Source organism: Symphalangus syndactylus, chromosome 9 (genome assembly GCF_028878055.3).
Source record: "Symphalangus syndactylus isolate Jambi chromosome 9, NHGRI_mSymSyn1-v2.1_pri, whole genome shotgun sequence".
NCBI lineage: Eukaryota > Metazoa > Chordata > Mammalia > Primates > Hylobatidae > Symphalangus > Symphalangus syndactylus.
In genome coordinates, this window is record NC_072431.2 from 14,812,119 (window position 1) to 14,827,524 (window position 15,406).

Here is a 15,406-nt window from a genome sequence, read left to right on the forward strand (position 1 = left end):
AAAAGAGTGCCAAGACTTTTAACAGGTTTTCCTGGAAAAGGGGCATGAGAATGGACCTGGGGGGTAAACCCAAAGTGTGAGGATCTTTGGGTGACTCATTAACACCCACCAGAGAACATTCTCCGTGAAGAAGGCACTAAACAAGTAAGTATACAGAATACTAACCAACTGAAATTATCCAGCTTCTGTCATTGGCGGTCTTAGTGCTAGTATAATTTAGGACAAAGCACCATGGTAACAGGGATGGAGGCTATGCATGGGCCCAACAGTATGGGCTCTCTCTCACCAAGGCTGAACTAGCTACTGCTATGCTACTACAGATTATCCAACCTACCAGTAACAGACACAAAGCTGAGCCCCCAATATAGCACATTCCCTCAAAGAAATCAACCAGACAGTTGTTGGTAAATGGATTACACTGGACTCTCTCCACTCTGAAAGTGGAAATAAATCACTTTGACAAGAATCAACATATATTACAACATGGATTTGACCTTTCTGCCTGCAGACCCTTAGCCAGAACCACTACCTGAGAGCTTATGTTTCTGGTTCACTTTAACCATATTCCACATAAAATTGTCTTGGACCAAGGGACTCTCTTTACAGCAAAGGAGATGTGAGCATATGACCACGGTGTGAGCACAGCAATAGCTAGTTCAGCTTTGGTGAGACAGAACTCATACTTTTGGGCCCGGGCATAGCCTCCATCCCTGTCACCATGGCTGCTCTGTCCATTATGCCAGCACTAAGGGGGCCAATGACAGAAGCTGGATTAATTTCAATTGGTTAGTATTCTGTATACTTACTTATTTAGTGCCTTCATGGATGTTCTCTGGTGGATGTTGACGAGTGATCCTTTTCTTTACCGCAAAGGAGATGTGAGCACATGACCATGATACCCACTGTTTCTATCACAAAATGCAACATTCAGAAGCTTCCAGCATGACAAGCAATGAAAGGTCATTCTAAAGGGCATGGCTTTAAGACAACCCCTTAAAGATGATACCATTTGACGATAGGGTGCCCTGCTCCAGAATGAGGTTATATCCGAAATCAAAAACCATTATATAGTGACTGCATCTGCAATAGGTAAAATGCAGACAGGAAATTAAGGGGAGCAGCAGGAATGGCCCCACTTGCTGTCATTCCCAATGACCCACTCAGCAATTTTTATTTTTATTTCTCATCCCTGCAATGCTAGGTTCTATTAATCTAGAGGTCCTGGTCCCACCAGTGGACACAGGCCGTTAAACTTTAAGCTGCAACCTGCCACCTGGTGATTTCATACATTTTGGGCCAAGAGACCAGAGGGCAAGAAAAGGAGTCACCATCTATGTAGGGCTAATAGACCTTGATCATCAGGAAAAAGTGGAGTTTCTGCCACATGGTGAGTATAAGGAAGCATATTTTTATCACCCAGGTAATGAACACATTATGTTTGCCATATGAAGGGTATAAATGAAGGGTATCTCTTCATACTCCTTTGCCCAATTTTGATAGTAAATGAACAAATTCTACAGTCACAGCCTCAGGAAAGCGTGGTGACAAGGGCCTCAGGGACCCACAAAGCAAGTGGCTTAGATCAGTAGAGGTATTAGTCAAGGGTAAGGGGAAATCTAGAATCAGTAGCAGAAGGAGACAGTATTAGTTGTGGCCTGAAGACAAGGTGTAATGAAAGAGACTGGAATAAATCCTACTTACTCTCCTCTGTATTTCCAGAAAAAGAGACAAATCAGAATACTAGAGCTGCTCTTCCCAGATGGGGTGAATATATTCTATGAAGCAAGCGAACGATGGTATGGATTGCTCAGGTGTACTGTCCAGAACTTACTTTAGTACCAATGCACTCTTCCCCAGCTGCAAGAATTGTTGCATGTGGGAGCTCACAACTGGCATCTACCCAGGAATTGCCTTCTATGAAAGGAGCTTCCTCACCAAGAGTATGTCCCCTCTCTAGGGGAAGCCACTTCAAATGACTGGTCGATGTGGGTTATAAGGGGCCCAGCTCCATTGACCTAATTCAGAACACTCTGAAGGGTCATCCTAGGTCCAGAACTCTTCATGTGCACAAGATGAACACATCATAACTCAACTTCCTCTGCCAGTGCTGCTTTGCTTACTCCCTTACAGGTGATCTTATGAAAAGTACTCTCCAATCAATCTCCTGCATGTGCTCTCTGCCCTTTTGACATGTGTCCATTTGTCTTTGGGCATTTCCTTAATTTCTGGCAAGTAAAAAAAATGCAGGCTTACTTTCTATCCCTCCTGCTCTGGAATGAGCCATCTCCAAAGAGTATACCTGAATTAGAAGAGAAATTCCACAAGAGAAATTGGTGAAACTAGGTAACAGTCTTTCAAATGTTCTGTGTGTTTGAAAGTTTTCAAATTGAAAGCCGGAGGAGAAAAAAAGAAAACTTCTTTAAAACTTACAGAAAACATGTGCCAACAGTTGGTCATTAGCCACTGAGACTGAAAATTGTGGTTACTGTAGCTTTGTAGTATAGTGTGAAGTCAGGTAGCGTGATGCTTCCAGCTTTGTTCTTTTGGCTTAGGATTGACTTGGCAATGTGGGCTCTTTTTTGGTTCCATATGAACTTTAGTTTGTTCCAATTCTGTGAAGAAAGTCATTGGTAGCCTAATGGGGATGGCATTGAATCTATAAATTACCTTGGGCAGTACAGCCATTTTCATGATATTGATTCTTCCTACCCATGAGCATGGAATGTTCTTCCATTTGTTTGTGTCCTCTTTTATTTCATTGAGCAGTGGTTTGTAGTTCTCCTTGAAGAGGTCCCTCACATCCCTTGCAAGTTGGATTCCCAGGTATTTTATTCTCTTTGAAGCAATTGTGAATGGGAGTTCACTCATGATTTGGCTCTCTTGTTTGTCTGTTTTTGATGTATAAGAATGCCTGTAATTTTTGCACATTGATTTTGTATCCTGAGACTTTGCGGAAGTTGCTTATCAGCTTAAGGAGATTTTTGGGCTGAGACGATGGGATTTTCTAGATATACAATCATGTCATCTGCAAACTGGGACAATTTGACTTCCTCTTTTCCTAATTCAATACCCTTTATTTCTTTCTCCTGCCTGATTGCCCTGGCCAGAACTTCCAACACTATGTTGAATAGCAGAGGTGAGAGAGGGCATCCCTGTCTTGTGCCAGTTTTCAAAGGGAATGCTTCCAGTTTTTGCCCATTCAGTATGATATTGGCTGTGGGTTTGTCATAGATAGCTCTTATTATTTTGAGATACGTCCCATCAATACCGAATTTATTGAGAGTTTTTAGCATGAAGGGCTATTGAATTTTGTCAAAGGCCTTTTCTGCATCTATTGAGATAATCATGTGGTTTTTGTCATTGGTTCTGTTTATATGCTGGATTACATTTATTGATTTGCGTATGTTGAACCAGCCGTCCATCCCAGGGATGAAGCCCACTTGATCATGGTGGATAAGCTTTTTGATGTCCTGCCGGATTCCGTTTGCCAGTATTTTATTGAAAATTTTGCATCGATGTTCATCAGGGATATTGGTCTACAGTTCTCCTTTTTTGTTATGTCTCTGCCAGGCTTTGGTATCAGGATGATGCTGGCCTCATAAAATGAGTTAGGGAGGATTCCCTCTTTTTCTGTTGATTGGAATAGTTTCAGAAGGAATGATACCAGCTCCTCCTTGTACCTCTGGTAGAATTCGACTATGAATCCGTTTGGTCCTGGACTTCTTTGGTTGGTAAGCTATTAATTATTGCCTCAATTTCAGAGCCTGTTATTGTTCTATTCAGAGATTCAATTTCTTCCTGGTTTAGTCTTGGGAGGGCGTAAGTGTCCAGGAATTTATCCATTTCTTCTAGATTTTCTAGTTTATTTGAGTACAGGTGTTTATAGTATTCTCTGATGGTAGTTTATATTTCTGTGGGATCAGTGGTGATATCCCCTTTATGATTTTTTATTGAGTCTATTTTATTCTTCTCTCTTTTCTTCTTTATTAGTCTTGCTAGCGGTCTACCAATTCTGTTGATCTTTTCAAAACATGGTACTGGTACCAAAACAGAGATATAGACCAACGGCACAGAAAAGAGGCCTCAGAAATAATACCACACATCTACAACCATCTGATCTTTGACAAACCTGACAAAAACAAGAAATGGGGAAACGATTCCCTATTTAATAAATGGTGCTGGGAAAACTGACTAGCCATATGTCGAAAGCTGAAACTGGATCCCTTCCTTACACCTTATACAAAAATTAACTTAAGATGGATTAAAGACTTAAATGTTAGACCTAAAACCATAAAAACCCTGGAAGAAAACCTAGTCGATACCATTCAGGACATAGGCATGGGCAAGGACTTCATGTCTAAAACACCAAAACCAACGGCAACAAAAGCCAAAATTGACAAATGGGATCTAGTTAAACTAAAGAGCTTCTGCACAGCAAAAGAAACTACCATCAGAGTGAACAGGCAACCTACAGAATGGGAGAAAATTTTTGCAAACTACTCATCTGACAAAGGGCTAATATCCAGAATCTACAATGAACTCAAACAAATTTACAAGAAAAAAACAAACAGCCCCATCAAAAAGTGAGTGAAGGATATGAACAGACACTTCTCAAAAGAAGACATTTATGCAGCCAAAAGACACATGAAAAAATGCTCATGATCACTGGCCATCAGAGAAATGCAAATCAAAACCACAAGATACCATCTCACACCAGTTAGAAGAGTGATCATGAAAAAGTCAGGAAACAACAGGTGCTGGAGAGGATGTGGAGAAATAGGAACACTTTTACACTGTTGGTGGGACTGTAAACTGGTTCAACCATTGTGGAAGACAGTGTGGTGATTCCTCCTGGATCTAGAACCAGAAATACCATTTGACCCAGCCATCCCATTACTGAGTATATACCCAAAGGATTATAAATCATGCTGCTATAAAGACACATGCACACATATGTTTATTGCGGCACTATTCACAATAGCAAAGAGTTGGAACCAACCCAAATGTCCAACAATGATAGACTGGATTAAGAAAATGTGGCACATATACACCATGGAATACTATGCAGCCATAAAAAATGATGAGTTCATGTCCTTTGTAGGGACATGGATGAAACTGGAAACAATCATTCTCAGCAAACTATCGCAAGAACCAAAAACCAAACACCCCATGTTCTCACTCATAGGTGGGAAATGAACAATGAGAATACATGGACACAGGAAGGAGAACATTACACTCCGGGGACTGTTGTAGGGTGCGGGGAGAGGGGAGGCATAGCATTAGGACATATACCTAATTTTAAATGACGAGTTATTGGGTGCAGCACACCAATATGGCACATGTATACATATGTAACTAACCTGCACATTGTGCACATGTACCCTAAAACTTAAAGTATAATAATAAAAAAAAAAACACATGTTCTGACTCATAGGTGGGAGTTGAACAATGAGAACACTTGGACACAGGAAGGGGAACATCACACACCGGGGCCTGTTGTGGGGTGGGGGGAGGGGGGAGGGAAAGCATTAGGAGATATACCTAATGTAAATGACGAGTTAATGGGTGCAGCACACCAACATGGTGCATGTATACACATGTAACAAACCTGCACATTGTGCACATGTACCCTAGAACTTTAAGCATAATGAAAAAAAAAAGAAAAGAAAATTGTGTATACTGCCAAGATCATTGCTTACCACTATTTCCCTTCATTATCTTCTCGTATCCTAGAATCACTGTCTAAGCCCTTTTGTTGAACTGGTGTATTTTCTCAAGACTTCTCTCATCTCTGAATTCTCACACATCTGCAAACATCTTTCTCCCTATGAGGTAACTGATAGCTTAGCTTAGCCTAGCCTAAGCTTCATGGGTGTAATCTTCTGGTCAACTACAATTATCCCACCACCTTCCAGTCTCTAGAAGTGCACACAGGAAATGTAATGTATGTCTGATTATCTGTCCTTTGCAAGTAATGTTTTTTTCTATCTGGAATCCTGTAAGATTTTATCATTATCTTTGGAGTTTGAAAGTTTTATAGGAATATGCCTATTATCTTTTTTTTCTCATCCATCCTAAATAAAGCTTGGATTAGAGAGACTGGGGCACTCTTCAAGTTGCAGATGTAGGTTTCTTCCTACATAATCACACTATTTTCTCTCACATTTTTTTTTTAACCTCCTAGAACTCCTAATATTACACCTCTTGGATCTATCAAGTCTGTCTTCTCCCATGATTTCCTTTTATTTATAATTTAGGGGGCTATTTTTAGCATAGTTACACATGTGTATCATTTAAAACGTCTACAAGGTTTGATATGAAAAAATTAGATCCCCCCATACTTCAAATTTCTCACTCCCTAAATTGCTTTCAACTCTTTTTGCTAATTTTTGGTATTTGCCCCAAATTCCTAAATAACATTCTTATAGTCATATACTGTTGCTAACTTTAGTTATAGGCATTATTATCTATATTATTTATTGCAGAAGCTAATAATTTAGATCTTTTCCATATAAAAGCACTAATTTCAACAAACACACACACACACACACACACAGGTTATCTTGTTTCCCCAACAGCTTTTTACCTTGTTATAACAGATCAATATACATTGTTTATATCAATACCCATTGTTTATATTGACTACGTAAACACTATTGGTAACTAAAACATGTAGTTTTCTATGATTATTTTCCCTAGAATTGAGAATTTTTTTCATTTTTAACTTTTCTATATACTTAACATTAATTTATCCACCCAGTTCTCCAGAACTGATATGAATCTATTCTCAATGCACTCAAACTCCTTAGGCATTCTATCAATTTTATCTTCTTGAAGAAGTCTCTCCTTGAGCCTCCTGGTCTATTTCAGTTTGAACTGCATTATTTACAGGCTGTGGTTTTTCACCAACACTCAATTAAACCTGCTGTCTCTCTTTTGTGTTGGATCCCATTTCCTCAATTTTGTTTTCTTCTTCCTTGGTTTATGCCATTATGTTGATGATGCACAAGCTCCAGCAATTTCATAGAAACGGTATGGAAAAGAATCTTGAGTCAAATATCTTCATCATAATTTACTTCTCTGTATGTACTTGTTCTTTGTTTTTAGATATTTCTTCCTCCTAATTTTTCCAACCCATAGTGACACCCCATAGTCACAGGTCTCCATAGTGACTCTCCTTAAATTCATCTACTGAAGTTTTATTTCAAAGATTTGTTTTTCAGTGTCTCAGACCACAGTGCAATCAAATTAGAACTCAGGATTAAGAAACTCACACAAAACCACACAACTACATGGAAACTGAACAACCTGCTCCTAAATGACTCTTGGGTAAATAATAAAATTAAGGCAGAAATCAAGAAGTTCTTTGAAACCAATGAGAATAAAGAGACAATGTACCAGAATCTCTGGGACATAGCTAAAGCAGTGTTAAGACAGAAATTTTAGCACTAAATGCCCACATCAGAAAGCTAGAAAGATCTCAAATTGATACCCTAACATCGCAATAAAAAGAACTAGGGAAGCAAGAGCAAACAAAAAATCTAGCAGAAGACGAGAAATAACTAAGATCAGAGCAGAACTGAAGGAGACAGATACATGAAAAAAAAACCTTCAAAAAAAATCAATGAATCCAGGAGCTGGTTTAAAAAAAAAAAAAACAAAATAGATAGACTGCTAGCTAGATTAATGAAGAAAAAAGAGAAGAATCAAATAGGCACAAGAAAAAAATGATAAAGGGGATATCACCATTGACCCCACAGAAATACAAACTATCAGCACAAAATACTATAAACACCTCAACGCGAAGAAACTAGAAGTTCTAGAAGAAATGAATAAATTCTAGGACACATACACTCTCCCAAGACTAAACCAGGAAGAAGTCGAATCCCTGAGTAGACCAATATCAAGCTCTGAAATTGAGGCACTAATTAACAGACTACCAACTAAAAAAATACCAGGACTAGATAGATTCACAGCCAAATTCTATCAGAAGTACAAAGAGAAGCTGGTACCATTTCTCTTGAAACTATTCCAAATAACAGAAAAAGAGGGACTTCTCCCTAACTCAATTTATGAGGCCAGCATCATCTTGATACCAAAATCTGGCAGAAACACAACAAAGAAAGAAAACTTCAGGCTAATATCCCTGATAAAGATTGATGTGAAAAGTACTCAATAAAATACTGGTAAATCAAAGCCAGCAGCATATCAAAAAGCTTATCCACCATGATCAAGTCACCTTTATTCCTGGGATACAGGGCTGGTTCAACATACACAAACCAATAAACTTAATTCATCATGTAAATAGAACTAAACACAAAAACAGCATGATTATCTTGTTAGATGCAGAAAAGGCCTTCAATAAAATTCAACATCCATTCATGTTAAAAACTCTCAATAAATTAGGTATTGATGGAACATATCTCAAAATAATAAGAGCTATTTATGACAAACCCATAGCCAACATTATACTCAATGGGCAAAAGCTGGAAGCATTCCCTTTGAAAACTGGCACAAGACAGATGTCCTCTCTCACCACTCCCATTCAACATAGTATTAGAAGTTCTGGCCAGGGCAATCAGGCAAGAGAAAGAAAAAAAGGGTATTCAAATAGGAAGAAAGAAAGTCAAATGGTCTCTGTTTGCAGATGACATGATTCTATATTTAGAAAACCCCATCATCTCAGCCCAAAAACTCCTTAAGCGGGTAAGCAACTTCAGCAAAGTCTCAGGATACAAAATCAATGTGCAAAAATCACAAGCATTCCTATACGACAATATACAAGCAAAGAGCCAAATCATGAATGAACTCCCATTCACAATTGCTACAAAGAGAACAACATACATAGGAATGGTCCGGGTACAGTGGCTCACACCTGTAATCCCAGCACTTTGGGAGGCCAAGGCAGGCAGATCACGAGGTCAGGAGTTTGAGACCATCCCGGCTAACAGAGGAAACCCCATCTCTACTAAAAATACAAAAAATTAGTCGGGCATGGTGGTGCATGACTGCAGTCCCAGCCACTTGGGAGGCTGAGGTAGAAGAATCACTTGAACCTAGGAGGCAGAGGTTGCAGTGAGCTGAGATCACGCCACTGCACTCCAGCCTGGGTGACAGAGCAAGACTCTGTCTCAAAAAAAAAAAAAAAAATAGCTAGGAATACAGCTAACAAGGAATGTGAAGAATCTCTTCAAGGAGAACTACAAACCACTGCTCAAAGAAGTAAGAGAGGACACAAACAAATGAAATAGCATTCTATCCTCATGGATAGGAAGAAACAATATCATGAAAATGGCCATACTGCCCAAAGTAATTTATAGATTCAATGCTATTCCCATCAAACTACCATTGACATTCTTCACAGAATTAGAAAAGACTACTTTAAGTTTCATATGGGACCAAAAGAGCCCATATAGCCAAGACAATCCTAAGCAAAAAGAACAAAGCTGGAGGTATCACACTACCTGACTTCAAACTATACTACAGGGCTACAATAACCAAAACAGCCTGGTACTGCTACCAAAACAGACATATAGACCAATAGAACAGAATGGAGAACTCAGGAATAACACCACAGATCTACAACCATCTGATCTTTGACAAACCTGACAAAAACAAGCAATGGGGAAAGGATTCTGTAGTTAATAAATGGTGTTGGGAAAACTGGCTAGCCGTATGCAGAAAACTGGAATTGGACCCATTCCTTACACCTTATACAAAAACTAACTCAAGATGTATTAAAGAGTTAAATGTAAAACTCAAAACCATAAAAACTCTAGAAGAAAACCTAGGCAACAGCATTCAGGACATAGGCATGGGCAAAGATTTCATGACTAAAATACCAAAAGCAATTGCAACAAAAGCTAAAATTGACAAATAGAATCTAATTAAGCTAAAGAGCTTTAGTACAGCAAAAGAAACTATCATCAGAGTGAACAGGCAACCTACAGAACGGGAGGAAATTTCTGCAATCTATCCATGTGAGAAATGTCTAATATCCAGAATTTACAAGGAACTTAAATTTCGAGAAAAAAATAACCCTATCAAAAAGTGGGCAAAGGATATAAACAGGCACTTCTCAAAAGACAATATTTATGTGGCCAAGAAACATGAAAAAAAGCTCAACATCACTGTCATTAGAGAAATGCAAATCAAAACCACAATGTGATACCATCTCACACCAGTCAGAATGGTGATTATTAAAAAATCAAGAAACAATAGATGCTGGCAAGGCTGTGGAGAAATAGGAATGCTTTTACACTGTTGGTGCGAATGTAAATTAGTTCAACCACTGTGGAAGACAGTGTGGCGATTCCTCGGGGATCTAGAACCAGAAATACCATTTGACCCAGCAATCCTATTACTGGGCAAATACCCAAAGGAATATAAATCATTCTAATATAAAGACACATGCACACGTATGTCTACTGCTGCACTACTTACAATAGCAAAGACATGGAACCAACCCAAATACCCATCAATGATAGACTGGATAAAGAAAATGTGGTACATATACACCATGGAATATTATGCAGCCATAAAAAGAAGGAGATCGTGTTCTTTGCAGGGACATACAAAGATGGAAGCCATCATCCTCAGCAAACTAATACAGGAATAGAAAACCAAACACTGCATGTTCTCACTCGTAAGTGGGAGTTGAACAATGAGAACACATGGACACAAGGAGGGGAACAACACACACTGGTGCCTGCCGTGGAGTAGGGGGTGACGGGAGGGACAGCATCAAGACAAATACCTAATGCTTACAGGGCTTAAAACCTAGATGATGGGTTGATGGATGCAGCAAACCACCATGGCACATGTATACCTACGTAAATAACCTGCACGTTCTGCATATGTATCCCGGAATTTCAAGTAAAATAAAGAATTGTTTTCCACCTATGTATAGAATCTTGTTTTCCTTAATGAAAGAATTATATTTGCTCATAGTTTCATAGAAATTTCCACAAAGTAAACTATAACAAATATTTCAAAGTAAACATGTAACAGGCCACAGTCATTGATCATAATACAATAATATTACAAATAATTTTTAAACAGCTTGAAACATCGTAATGACTTCAAAATTAATTTTTGATCAAAGAGAAAAATTACAGATACTCTAGAGTCTATTGAAAAGGTAAATACTTTACATAAAAATGTATGGAACCCAGCAATAGCCACAGTTAGGTAAAAATGTATGCCCCTAAATCCTTTCATTACAAAGAAGAATGAAACTGTAGAAACATTATTATGTTTACCTGAATTTTTTTAAGAAAAGCGAAGAGTGAATGAGTTGATAAATGAACAGTTGTAATTGGTGATATAAGGAGGAAAAGTACTAGAATTGATAAATAATTCCAAGAGTTTTTAAATAAAAATATAAATAAACCCTTTATGGTACTGCCTAAGAATATAAGGGGAAAAAAATATTAGCAAGACTAGGAATAAAGAAAAATGTACAATTTCCTAGAGAATATAAATAATCCATATTGAACCAAGAAGCAAACCCAAAATGACTAATTAGCAAAGAAAAAAATGGAAAGGTAATCATTATTTTAAATAACAATAGTAATAATAGCATTATACCCAAAAAACCTTTAAATCTGAGTTTTACCTAACTTTTAAAGAATGGGTATTTATAGTGTTATTTAAATTATTTCATACCAAATAAAAAGAAGAAATGTTTCCCAATTCATTTCATGAAGCCAACATAACTTTATTACCAAAGTTAACATAAAAATAAACCTAAAAACTATGAACCTAATTATTTCAGTTATTATGGCTATATTTAAAAATTACTCCAATATTTAGTAACCTAAAACAACAATATTTGGACAGGTCTCAGGGGGATAACTCATCTCTGCTCCCCTCAGCATCAGCTAGGGTGTCTCAAAGTCTGGGGACTAAAATCATACAAATGCTCACCCATGTAGTTGATGTTATCAGATGAGACCTTTGCTGGAGCCACAACACCTACACATGGCTTCTGTAACTGTCCTAGGCCTCCTCACACTATGGGGGTTGGGTTCTTGAGTGAGCTAGGCAGAAGCAGTACCATCTTTTATGACCTCACCTTGGAAGTCCCATAGTTTCACTCCCACCACATTCTATTCAACAGTGCAAAGCACAGTCCAGGTTCGGGGGAGGGGAAATAAACTCTAACTCTTGTTGGGAAGTGACAAAGTTTAGAAGAGCATGTGGGACCACAAATACTGCTGAGGTCAGTTTTGGAAAATGCAAAATACCACAGTTCACCATCTAGCCACAGTAGCAAAATATACTCATGCACTCCCTCAAGACCTACAACATCAGGTTGAGGCTTGAGGTCCAGGTATGGATGAACTTCTTGGGTACAGTTCCTCAAGTACAGCCCCTTACATACAGTTCCTTGTAATCTCAAGAGCTATAAACTAAAAGAGAAAAATTATCTGCCTCAACAAACACCAAATGCACAATGGTGGAGCAAGTACAGGATAACTGCTATAGACAATCCCATTTAAAAAGGAGGAAAGGAGAGACGGAGAAGTCATTGGTCCATTAAAAGCTTGAAATCAAGCTGGGCACAAGGTGCTAGTACTTGATTAGGGCTCAGTTGTACTGCTTAAGAATGATTTGCTGTGACTCTTGGCTCTCCACTCTAGGCTATTGGTTCTACCCTCTAAATTATTATTCTTTTTTTTTCCATAAAAAATAGCCATGTTCTTAGCATGCTTCCCATCTGTAGAAGTTTGGGGTCAAAGGCCTCTTTTCATTTTTGTACTGTCTCTATGCCTTTCAGTCTAAAATGATACAATCCTTTAAAAAACTGTATGGATCAAGAGCGAAAAAAGAAAAGCCACAGACTGGGAAAAAGTATACGCAAAAGACACATCTGATAAAACACTGTTACCTAAATGTAAAAAGAATTCTTTTTTTTTCCATTTTTCCCCTTGAACTTTTATTATAAAAAATTTCAAACATACAGCAAAATTGAAAGATTTCAGTGAACACCTGTATATGCACTACCTGAATTCTATCATTAACTTCTTTTAGCATTTAGAACCTTCTAAATCCTCTCCCTTGTTCCATTTTTAAATTTTTAAAATTGAGTTGAAATTTACATAATGTAAAAGTAATCATTTTAAAGTGAACAATAAAGTGACATTCACAATTAGTCATTCACAATATTGTACAACCACTATATCTAGTTCTAAAATGTTTTCATCACCTCAAAATAAAACTCTATAACTATTATGCAGTTAATCCAATTCTTCCCTCCCCCTAGTCCATGGCAACCATTGATCTCCATTTTTTTTTTTTTATCATTATACTTTAAGTTCTAGGGTACATGTGCACAACGTGCAGGTTTGTTACATATGTATACATGTGCCATGTTGGAGTGCTGCACCCATTAACTCGTCATTTACATTAGGTATATCTCCTAATGCTATCCCCCCCCTCCCCCCACCCCACAACAGGCCCTGGTGTGTGATGTTCTCCTTCCTGTGTCCGAGTGTTCTCATTGTTAAATTCCCACCTATGAGTGAGAACACGTGGTGTTTGGTTTTTTGTCCTTGCGATAGTTTACTGAGAATGATGGTTTCCAGCTTCATCCATGTCCCTACAGAGGACATGAACTCATCGTTTTTTATGGTTGCATAGTATTCCATGGTGTATATGTGCCACATTTTCTTAATCCAATCTATCATTGTTGGACATTTGGGTTGGTTCCAAGCCTTTGCTATTGTGAATAGTGCTGCAATAAACATACGTGTGCATGTGTCTTTATAGCAGCACGATTTATAATCCTTTGGGTATATACTCAGTAATGGGATGTCTGGGTCAAATGGTATTTCTAGTTCTAGATCCCTGAGGAATCGCCACACTGTATTCCACAATGGTTGAACCAGTTTACAGACCCACCAACAGTGTAAAAGTGTTCCTATTTCTCCACATCCTCTCCAGCACCTGTTGTTTCCTGACTTTTTAATGATCGCCATTCTAACTGGTGTGAGATGGTATCTCATTGTGGTTTTGATTTGCATTTCTCTGATGGCCAGTGATGATGAGCATTTTTTCATGTGTCTGTTGGCTGCATAAATGTCTTCTTTTGAGAAGTGTCTGTTCATATCCTTCGCCCACTTGTTGATGGAGTTGTTAGTTTTTTTCTTGTACATTTGTTTGAGTTCATTGTAGATTCTGGATATTAGCCCTTTGTCAGATGAGTAGATTGCAAAAATTTTCTCCCATTCTGTAGGCTGCCTGTTCACTCTGATGGTAGTTTATTTTGCTGTGCAGAAGTTCTTTAGTTCAATTAGATCCCATACAAAGAATTCTTAAAATTCAACAATAAGAAAATGAATTCCCCAGTCAAAAAGCAGACAAAAAATACGAAGACACCTCACTAAAGATATACGAATGAAAAATAAGCATATGAAAAGATGTTCCATATCACATGTCCTTAGGAAACTGCAAATTAAAACAGCAATGAGATACTACTATAAACCTATTAGAATGGCAAAAATCCAACACACTGCCAAGACCAAATGATGGTGAAGATGTGGAGAAACAGGAACTGTCATTCATTGCTGGTGGAAATGCAAAATGGCATAGTCACTTTGGAAGACAGTTTGGCAATTTCTTACACAACTAAACATACTCTTACCACATGATCCAGTAATTGCAAACTCCTTGGTATACGCCTAAATTCGTTGAAAACTTACGTCTACACAAAAACCTGCACGTAGATGTTTACAGCAGCTTCATTCATAATTACCAAACCCTGAGAACAACCAAGACGTTCTTCAATAGAGGAACAGACAAACAAACTCTGGTACATCCAGAGTTTGGAATATTATTCAGTGCTAAGAAGGAATGAGCTGTTAAGCCACAAAAAGACATGGAAGAAACAAATGTATATTACTACATGATCTACATGATATTTTGGAAAATGCAAAGCTGTAAGAGTCTGTAAAAACCAAACACCGCATGTTCTCACTCATAGGTGGGAATTGAACAATGAGAACTCATAGACACAGGAAGGGGAACATCACGCTCCGGGGACTGTTGTGGGGTGGGGGGAGGGGGGAGGGACAGCATTAGGAGATACACCTAATGCTAAATGACGAGTTAATGGGTGCAGGAAATCAACATGGCACATGGATACATATGTAACAAACCTGCACATTGTGCACATGTACCCTAAAACCCTAAAGTATAATAAAAAAAAAAAAAAAGATTTGTGGTTGTCACGGATATGAAGGGAAGGATAAATAGGCAGAGCACAGACCATCTGGGGGGCAGCGAAACTACCTTATATGATACTATAATGAAGGATATGAGTCATTATACATTTGTCAAAACATATTGGTGTATTAAGAGAATATAAAACACCAAGAGTGAACCCTAATGTCAACTATTGACT

At 38.1% G+C, this 15,406-nt stretch overlaps 1 long non-coding RNA gene across 1 annotated transcript in view; it reads right to left on the reverse strand.

Moving 5' to 3' along the window:
• Positions 1-12,181, reverse strand: part of LOC134731403 (uncharacterized) — a 503,756-nt gene extending 491,575 nt beyond the window's left edge. Inside the window, exon 1 of the long non-coding RNA XR_010113622.1 lies at positions 11,929-12,181. This is a non-coding gene — a long non-coding RNA (uncharacterized lncRNA). The remainder of the gene's footprint in view (positions 1-11,928) is intronic.
• Positions 12,182-15,406: the final 3,225 nt, after the last annotated feature.